Source organism: Octodon degus, unplaced genomic scaffold (genome assembly GCF_000260255.1).
Source record: "Octodon degus isolate 3935 unplaced genomic scaffold, OctDeg1.0 scaffold00093, whole genome shotgun sequence".
NCBI lineage: Eukaryota > Metazoa > Chordata > Mammalia > Rodentia > Octodontidae > Octodon > Octodon degus.
In genome coordinates this window covers 6482025-6491105 of record NW_004524669.1, presented here as the reverse complement: position 1 = coordinate 6491105, position 9081 = coordinate 6482025, and the positions used below count along the sequence as shown (strand labels likewise).

General features: G+C 50.4%; 1 long non-coding RNA gene across 1 annotated transcript; it reads left to right on the top strand.

Annotated features, from left to right (window-relative positions):
- Nucleotides 1–4076: 4076 nt before the first annotated feature.
- Nucleotides 4077–8498, top strand: LOC111818499. The gene is made up of 2 exons (XR_002822478.1): nucleotides 4077–4261; nucleotides 8197–8498. It is a non-coding gene; the product is annotated as an uncharacterized LOC111818499 (long non-coding RNA).
- The last annotated feature ends 583 nt before the right edge of the window (nucleotides 8499–9081 follow it).

The following is a 9081-nucleotide window of genomic DNA, read 5'->3' as shown; positions in this document are numbered from 1 at the left end:
AAAAAATCACTCTGCCAGTTTATCTCTTCGTGTGAATTTTGTAAAATACACCACAAACCTAAGGTCTGCTCTCCACCTAGGGACTGTCTTCATTTTCATCTACTTTTTTCCCCTCTGGCTCTTCCAATGTTTGCACACTCAGGCCAAGGTTTTTCCAGATGAATCCAGCTTCTCCTGGCATGGAGAAACCCTTTGACCTGGAAAGTACTTTTCCAAAGCAGATACAGAGGGTAGCAAAGATTTTGCCAAGGTTAGAAAACTTTTCTTACCACTGGGAGAAGACAAGATCCTCCCCATACCCCAAGTGAGCAGGCCTTAGCTTCTTCCCTCTTACTGATGCCCATTCAGACAGCCTAACTGGAAAGGCTAACTAAAATGCAGAACAACCCTCCAGGGCACAGGGCTTTTCTAACAGATGCTCCAACTAAGGCTCAAGGTCACAGAGCCAGAGTACTGCAGAGCTAGGAACAAGGCTGCCCAGGCAGCCTGTCCTCAGAGCTACCAGTGAGGGGTCCCAGAGGGAGAGAATGCACACCCAGCCCCTCCCTCGTGACTTCTCTACATCAAGGCTGGGTCATAACCTGATTATCAAGGAGCCAGAAGGTGTGCAGCTGCTGGGCCCAAGCCAGGGCAAGCAGTTAGCAGGTAGCTGCGGTGGGAGGAAATCCTTCTGCAGCTCCCTCAGCTGGTCAGAGTGACTCTCAGGTGATGGCCTGGGCCTCCACCACCTGGCGGATCAGTCGGGTGGTCAGCTGGCTGCAGGCTGGTCACACAGGCCAGTTGTCAGGCTGCTGGCACCTGGGCTGGCAGAGTGGTGGTAGACGTCAGCCTCTGTGAAGTGTCAGCTGTCACCCTGGATCAGAACTCCATTTTTTCTCTTTCTCCTCTTCTCCCCTCTCTTTTGCTCTCTTCTTCCTCTTTATTCTCTGTATCTTTCTTTTTTCCTTCTTTTATTTTTTTTAGGGGGGGATTCTTTTTGCCCTGCCTTCACTTTTTCTCTTTATACTCTTCCCTCCCCTCCTCCTTTTCCTTATCCTGTCTTTCCTCTATGTTGTCTTTCCCTTGCTGCCTTTCTTTCTCTCTCCCATTTCCCCTCCCTTTTGCCGCTTTCTTTTCCTTCCCGTTCTTCTCTACCTCCCCTTCTCTCCTAGTCTTTCTTCTTTCAGTTTTTATTCTTCACTTTAAAAAAATCCTGCCCCTTCATGCTTCCTTTCTCCATATTCCTTTCCTAGCCATCTCCCTTCCTGTCCCTTCCTCTGGCTCCAGCACTTTCTCATGTCTCTACCTCTCCCGGTCTCTTCTCTGTTGTTCTGGATTCTTCCAGTTCTATCAGCCTTTTTCCTGGGTCTTCTCCCTATCATCCTTCGTTTCTAAACCGCCTCACTGCAATAGGCATGTGGCATAAAACTGCCCCTCGGAGGAGGGTTCAGTCCTGTCCCAGCCCAGCTCCTTCATGACATCCTTTCTCAATTCTCCTCAACTTGGGCCTTCATCTCTAGGGCTCAGAGAGTGGGCTGTTTCCTCCTGCTGAAAACCACAGTTCCCCGCAAGGTTAGGAAAGCCTTGCCAAATGCCAGCAATCCTAAGAGGAAAGAAGAAGGGGGTGAAATTAAAGAGAAAGAGACCATGGTACAGATCTATGCCATGGAGTGGGAACGGTAATGGGGAGGCAGGAGCGAAAAGAACCAGATGTATCATCAGGAGAGAGGGCAAAGCCTGGGACCAGGTGCCCTCTCTAGAGCACCCAGAGTCGGGCAGTCTGGGGGAAAAAAAAAAAAAGGCAGAATGGGGACATATGAGGCCTGACAGCCAAAAGGCTGTAGAGGTGTAAAAAAACCAGGCGATGGAAGGGAAGGAAAGGGCTAGATTGGCTTTGGGTATCAATGGGTTTTGTTGTTGTTTTTTGTTTTGTTTTGTTTTATGGTACCAGGGATCAAACTCAGGACCCTGCGCTCGCTTGTCAGGCAGGTGCTGCTGAGCCATATCCCTGGCCTATCAGTGGTTTTAATGTCTGCCCCGAGGCATGTCCTTCTCAAAGGTCTAATGGGGGGAGTTAACCGCTACAAACTTGCTCCAGGCAGTTCCAGCTGCTGCCTTTCCTAAACCGTTCAGCCAGGACCCAATTCCGGGTCAGTCGGGAAGCAGGTGCCAGGACACCGCGGAAGGATGGCTGAAAATTCTCAGGGGCAGAGAAAACAAAGACTCGGAGGGTGGGTTTGCCGCTCCAGACGCACAGCTCAGCGGCCTCTGCAGGCGCCAGCCTGGCCCGTCGTGGCCAGGGACGCCACGCGTTGGACTTGGGAATCTTCTCTCCCGGGATCCAAAACGCAATCGAAAGCATCATCCGCCCCCGCCCTGACTTCTCCAGTTGGGGGTGACCTGGGAGAGGCCGCCCTGGACACCCCCGGCGCAGACGCTCCGCCCTGCAGCGTGGGCTCCAGCTGGGCCTCCCTGCCCAGAGGCCGGCGCCACCGCTCCAGACCCGGGCCGCGGTGCACCTGCAGCCACCTGCGTCCTCGGCCCGGGGTTCCTGGCCCCCAAGTTCAGCTGCATCCTCCGGGTCATCCTCCCCCTCCCCATTTGAAGAGACTCCCTTCCGCCTTCCTCCCGCCTCTCCTGGGGAGGAGCACTTCAGCCGGAGAGGGGCAAGAGCCTCTTCTTCTTGCCCTCCCTCTAGTCCTGAAGAAAGTAGGACCGTTGTCCTGTGCGCAGAAAGTGGGACACACCCTTGGCTCCATTGTAGCCAAAAGGCTTCCCGAGTCAAACTGGGATGGGAGAGTGGTATTTGGGAGTTGTTACCTGTGCTACTCCTAACTTAAAACCAGCAAAATGTCTCAGGACTGCAGGGGCCAAGGCAGCCTGGGCTGAGACTGGGGCCGGCCCACCCACGCACCCACCCATCCATCACGGCAGAGGCAGAGTTAAGAGCTGCTACTTCCGCGAGTCCTCCATCCCTTCCGTTGCGCAGACCCCCTCGAGGACCTCCAAGTGTCTCTAAGGGCTCGCCGAGGGTAAGCAGGTTTGGGACCTGCCCTTTCTTCGTGGGTAACTAGTCCCGAGTGGGAAACCGCCAAACTCTACCACCAGTACGGGAAGCTGGGTCTCCTCGCTCCCACTTAAAACTTCAAAACTCCAACACTGTTGCCTTCTGCAGCTCTCTTCAGTAAACTCTTCTGAAGTTCCTGAAAGTTGCATTAAGGAAGGAGTGTCCTGGCGACTCGTAGAATCCCTCCTCAATCCCAAACCCTCCCTTCTTCCTCAGTTTCTGAAGCAACTCTCCCTCCTGCCTTGCCAGCTACCACCTTAGTGCCCAAACTCAGAAGATAAAGTGCTGACCCCAGCATCTGACGGACGCCCACCCCAGCCCAGATTCCTGCGGGGTCGGTAGGTTCGTGTCTGCCCACAGGGGAAATGGGATTAGGAAGAGGAAGGGGAGACAGATGGGATGAAGCTGATCGTTTTCAGAGTAAAGCGCACCCGTCCAGGTCCAACTCACCTGCTCCAGGACTGGCTCTTCTGGATCCACTCAAAAGTTTGTCCTCCTCGCGTGGCATTTCCAGGAGGGGCGCTCCCTCGGCCCTTGGGGAGGGGGCAAGGCGGAGGCCTTTGAGGGTGCCTGATCTAAAGGTGCCCGGGCTGAGCAGAGGGTGGGCGAACCAACCCACGGTAGGGACCGAATTGGTGATCCAGAGAGAGCATCCTGGCGTCCCGGGTCTCGGGGTAAACTGCGGGGCCCCGGGACGGTGAGGGACGGAGCGGGTCCTAAAGAGGGAGTGGCGAGCGCGGCCGGGCGGCCCGGGAACTGGGTCTTCGCGTTGGTGTTCCTTCCTCCAGTTCCTGCGCTCCTGGGTGTGCCCCACCCCACAACAACCCTGGCGGCGCGCAGGACCCTCACTTGGCGAAAAGAGAGAGAGCGGGTCGCCCCTCAGCCCCTCCCAACCCCACCCCATCTCACCCTTTCCCTCCCCAGAGCCCAGGGACAGACAGAAAATTGCAACTAGAAATTCTATCGATTGGTGCGAAGGACCACGTGCTCAGAGGCTGGCCAATGACCAGGCTGCCCTGGATGAGCTAATAATGGCAGCAATTTGTAACTTTCAGTAGCTCTCTAGGCCTAGGTGCCGCGGGAGAGAGGCACCCCCAGTCCAACCCTCATTTGTCGGGGGGCGCCCGGTTCCGCAGGCGCTCCTTTCCCTTAACTTGCAGGCACCAGCGGGATCCTTCGCCCACTCCTATCTGGCCGCCACCGCCCCAGAGCGAGGTAAGCTGCTCCTTGATCCTCAAGCCCCACCCGCTCATTACTGGCACCTGCAAAGTATGCCTCCTTTCTTGCCCCATTAGACAACTGAGAGGCAGTTTTGTTTTTCTCTTAGTTGGAATAAAAAGAACCCACTTGTGTTCTTTTGTGTAATCCAGTTTAAATTGGTCGAAAATTAAATTCAGATTAAAATACTTTGGTGCAGGGGTGAGTGGTACTTTTTCCTCTTTCATAATTTTATCATCCTTTCTCATGGAGAAAAGCTTTCCACTTGTGGAAAGTTTACTTTTCTTTTGGGATGAATTAGACTTTCTATATTTGCAAGTTTTAAGCCTTTATTGATGCCAGATTCACCTCCTTTCTCTCTCCTATTTCCAAATAATCACTTCCCAAATTCCATTTTTTTTTTCTCTCTCTCTTCCCCAGTTAATTGGGTTACAGAATTTTTGCAGGATTTGTTTCCCCTTATGTGTGGACTGGGTTTTAGTATTGTGTTGTTCCTCTTTTTTGTTTTGTAAATGAATTCATTGTTTGGGGAACCGAGGGTAAGAACAAGCTCTTTGATTTATTCCAGCCCCTATTCCCCCATGAAGAAAAAATTGCCTGAAATGTCTTATACGTTTCCTTATTTTTATTATGTCTCAATTTTGATTTATTTTGCCTCCTTTTAAAAACTTGACTTCTATTTCATCGTTTGTATGTTAAAACATTTCTAAAGGTATTTTATAAATATACTTTTGCACATGTCCTTCCTCACCCTCTTATCCTCGGTCCTCTTTGCACAAGGCCTTCTCCATCTCAGAACCCCCAGCCGCCTTCCACAATTTCCAGCCTCTCCTCTTCTTCCAGCCCTGGGGGTGGGGTGGGGTGGGGTAGAGTGGGGTGGGACCCAGCAAATGTCCTTGGTGGGGACAGAGGCTGTGCTCAGTTGAGTTCTGGATTCTTCCAGTCCCAACTCTCCAAGGACAAAAGCAGTGACAACAGCCTTGCTTTCAACTTTTTAGTTCAGGACTAAGTTCTTGCCATTTGGTCTAATTATGGGCAACTGTCTGGTATACAAAGTTGAATTTTTAATTCTTATCTTTTTCCTAAATTGTAAGAAAAATATGAGCAGATTTTATTTTTCCCTTCAGTATAAGCTGGTGTTGCTGCTGCTGCTGTGTGTGGGAGGGGATCAGCCTGTTGGGTCTTTTTCCTCCTGGGGGAGAATTCCCAGAAGAGGCAAATGATGCTGCTTTCTGAAAGTGACAGGGCTCAGAGGACCCCTTTTCAGTTCTGGCTCTGTCTTTGAACAAAGGGTAGAGAGTTGGCAGGGGACTCTGCCAGAGAGGGTTGACTTAGGGAAGTTTGGGGGTAAATCCCCAGTCTGAGAGAATTCCCTATTTAGCATTACCATGAAGGTAAACTATTAAAATTGTGTGGCATATTTTCAACCTATTCAGATCCTTTGCAGCTATAAAATAAAATTGCAACAGTAATTCATGTTTCCTGGAAGAAGATCTGTCTCTGGTGACTTTGTTCCTCTCAGGGAACCAGAACCCAAGTGGGCAGAAGTAAAACTGCTGCTCCCCCTCCCATCCTCTAGCCCCCCACCCCCTGTCACATTGACATTCTGGGCGCATTTGGCCCAGCCCTCGTCCCTGCTTCTCCCAAGTATGAATCTAAATTACTATTAATAAGGGGCCGCTCCAAGTTAATTGGCATTAAAAGAATTCATTTCAATTTGTTAATATTAAATGAACACTCTGCACTTTAGCGCCTTTCTTCGCCCTGGATTCCCAGATGAGTGATGGGAAGAGGGCCAGGGGAGCAGAGGAGGATTATATCTCTGGCTGTCCAGCTTTGCCACCGAGGGGTCTCTCCCCACCCGGGGGGCTGCCATCAAGCGCAGCAGGGGCCTGATTGGGAAAAGTCGGAGGGTCTCTGTCATGTGAAATTCATCTGAATTTCAGGAGCTGTGGAGAGGGTGGATGAGGGCTGAGGAAGAGGGACAGGAAAGTTTAGGGGATGTGGGAGAAGGAGAGGGATCGTGGGCCCTGGTGTAAAATAGGTTGTGAAGAGCATATTGCTGGTAGTTCAAAGCCCACTTGGAGGAGGGGTTCTGAAACTGTGTCACCTGTGACATTAAACAAATTGCTTACCTTTTCTGTCTGCCTTAGTTTCTTGGCCTGTAAAACAAGGATAGTAAAAACAGAATCCACCTCAGGGACTCCTTTGGTATTAGATGAAGTGCTTGTTACATGGATGTGGCCAATAAATGTGAGTTCATTCACTTGGTTTCTGTGACTGTGATCTGCCCACATCCGTCACCCCTCCCTGGGTCTAGTCCTGCCCTAGGGCTCCATTCAGGGCCTGTAACTCCTGTAGCTGGGGAGCTCCAGTTTGTCCCTAGCCTCTGCTCTAGCTCTTTCTTTTTTGGTGGCACCCTCTGGGTGGCCATGGACTTCCAGGGGGAAGTCACTTCTTCCTGGGGTGGGGTAGGGGTGATAAGGAACTCACTTTCTTGGTCTGGTATCTCCCTTTGGGACAGAGTGTGGACCTGGGGAGGCTGATGTGTACTCACTGTTCTCTGTATTCCAGCCCCACCCACCTGAGGATGGGAGGGACAGAGCCACAGAGGAGTGACCTGGGGTGCCATGAATCTGTGTGTTAGTAGCATTGGAGTAAGAGCTCTGATTTTTTTTTTTAAACAGGAAAAAACACACACAGTTTTTGTTGTTGTTGTTGTTTTTTGGTCATGGGACTATTTGACTCATGATAACAAATCTTCATCTTTTCCACACTGCACACTTTTTACAGTAGGAGTTGGGACTTTCTGAAGGGGAGGGGCAGGTGTGAACTTGGGGCAAGCACCAGGCCAGTATCATGGTGCAGCTGCAAGCTGGGGAGCGGGGCGAGAGGTTGAAAATTTTTTCAGTCAGGAAAGACTTCCTGGAGGAAGAGATTATGAGTCGGGTTCAGAGGGAAAAGAAATGAAGATAGAAAATAAAGACTCAGGGAGGGACAGATGGCCATGATCCCAGCTACTCAGGAGGCTAAGGCAGGAAGATTACGTGTTCAAGGCCTGCTGGGCAATTTAGTGAGACCTTATTGCAAAAGCAAAGACAAAAAGGCTGGATCTGTAGCTAATAGTAGAGCAGTCCACTTGCCCCAAGTGCACAAGGCCCTGGGTTCAGTCCTTGGTATTGTATAATAATAATATGGATGGGAAGGAGTCATTCACTGGCAAAGAAGGGGAGGAAAAGAGGACCCATACAAAAGGCTGGGTAAGAGCAGAGGGTATGAATAAGATTGGCCTTGCTGGCACCAAATAAAGTTGGTTAGCATTTGCTGAGGACATACTTTGTGTAGGTGTGTACATTATTATCTCATTTAATCCTCACAACAATTCTGACAAGTCTTTAATGCCCACTTCAGTTGAAGTTCAGAATGTTTAATGCCCACATAGGTTGTTTTGTTTCTTTGCTTTTTTGAGATAGGATCTTGCTATGTAGCCCAGGCTGGCCTTGAACTCATGGCAGTCCTCCCTTCTCAGCCTCCCGAGTGCTGGCACTACAGGTGTGTGGCACTATCCATGGTCACACAGTCGGTGGCTGGGTTTCCTAGAACCAGATCTCATACCCAGCCCGCTGGCTGAGTGTGGCCTCCCCTCCTTGATCTCTTCTTCAATTTCTGGTTCAGTCATTCCTGTAGTACCACCAGTGGTGAGAACAAAAGGGTCAGGAAGTGGAGTGAGACTGAGAGAGGGAGTGCCAGGCAAGCAGTGAGGATGGAGGCCTCCACTTGATCTGGGATGAATGGCAGAGACCAGATTGGGATCACATTAGGCTGTGGCCTTTAGTTCTCTTTCTGTGGAAAAAAGATAGCAGAAGTGTGGGTCTGAGCCCTGGATGAAGATGGCCAGTGGTCCACTAACATCCCTTCTTTCTTTGTTGTAGGAGGGCAGAGAGCAACCCTGACAGACATCCATCTCCCAGTCACCCCTTGCTACCAGCTAAGGCCAGCAGGGAATGAGAGCCTGAGGACACTGGTAAAGTCTTTTTATTCCCCATTTCATGTGCTGGCCAGATGAACGCAAGGCTGAGTTTGACCAAGGCACTTGAGGAGAAATCTCAAAGAAGAGCAAAGGAGCAACATGAAAGGAACCTAAATCCCCAGCTGCCATACAGAGCAGAGTTGACTGTATCCAAGATTGCTTCCTTCCAAAATGTTCTATGAGAAATAAATCATTTTCTATTTGCTAGTGTGTTTGGGGGCCTTTGTGTTATACTAGCATTGCTATCACCTTTCCTCACAAACCTGCCAATTCACAGTCACCAAAAGGATTCCAGGAAATAAATATGCTAATAGAATTTACTGAGCTAGATACTGCACTAAGGTCCCTAAGTACACTACTGAATATCATCTCATGACATTTCTCTAAGGTATGTTACTTATTCCAGAGGGATTTTTTTTGGGGGGTGGGGTGCTGGCTCCGAATGCCTTCAGGGCATGTTTGGCTGGCTGGAGTTGTGGGGATCGAACCACAGCCACCTGAGGCTGACTGCTTTGTTGAAGCAGCCACTTAAAGAGCTGAGCTAAGGGGCAGGCCCCACTTATTCCAACTTACGAATGAGGAAAACAGGCCTAACATAGCTAAGTAAGGTGCCAATGGACACATGATGGAAAAGTGGGGTTACACTCATCCCCAAGAGCCAGATCTTCTTCCAGGGACACAGCTAGTGGGAACTTAGGAGATCATCCATACTGGGCCAGCTCTTGACAGTAACCACTGAATCCCACACACCTTCCATTCCCACCTTCGTGAAGCTTGGCAGGCTACC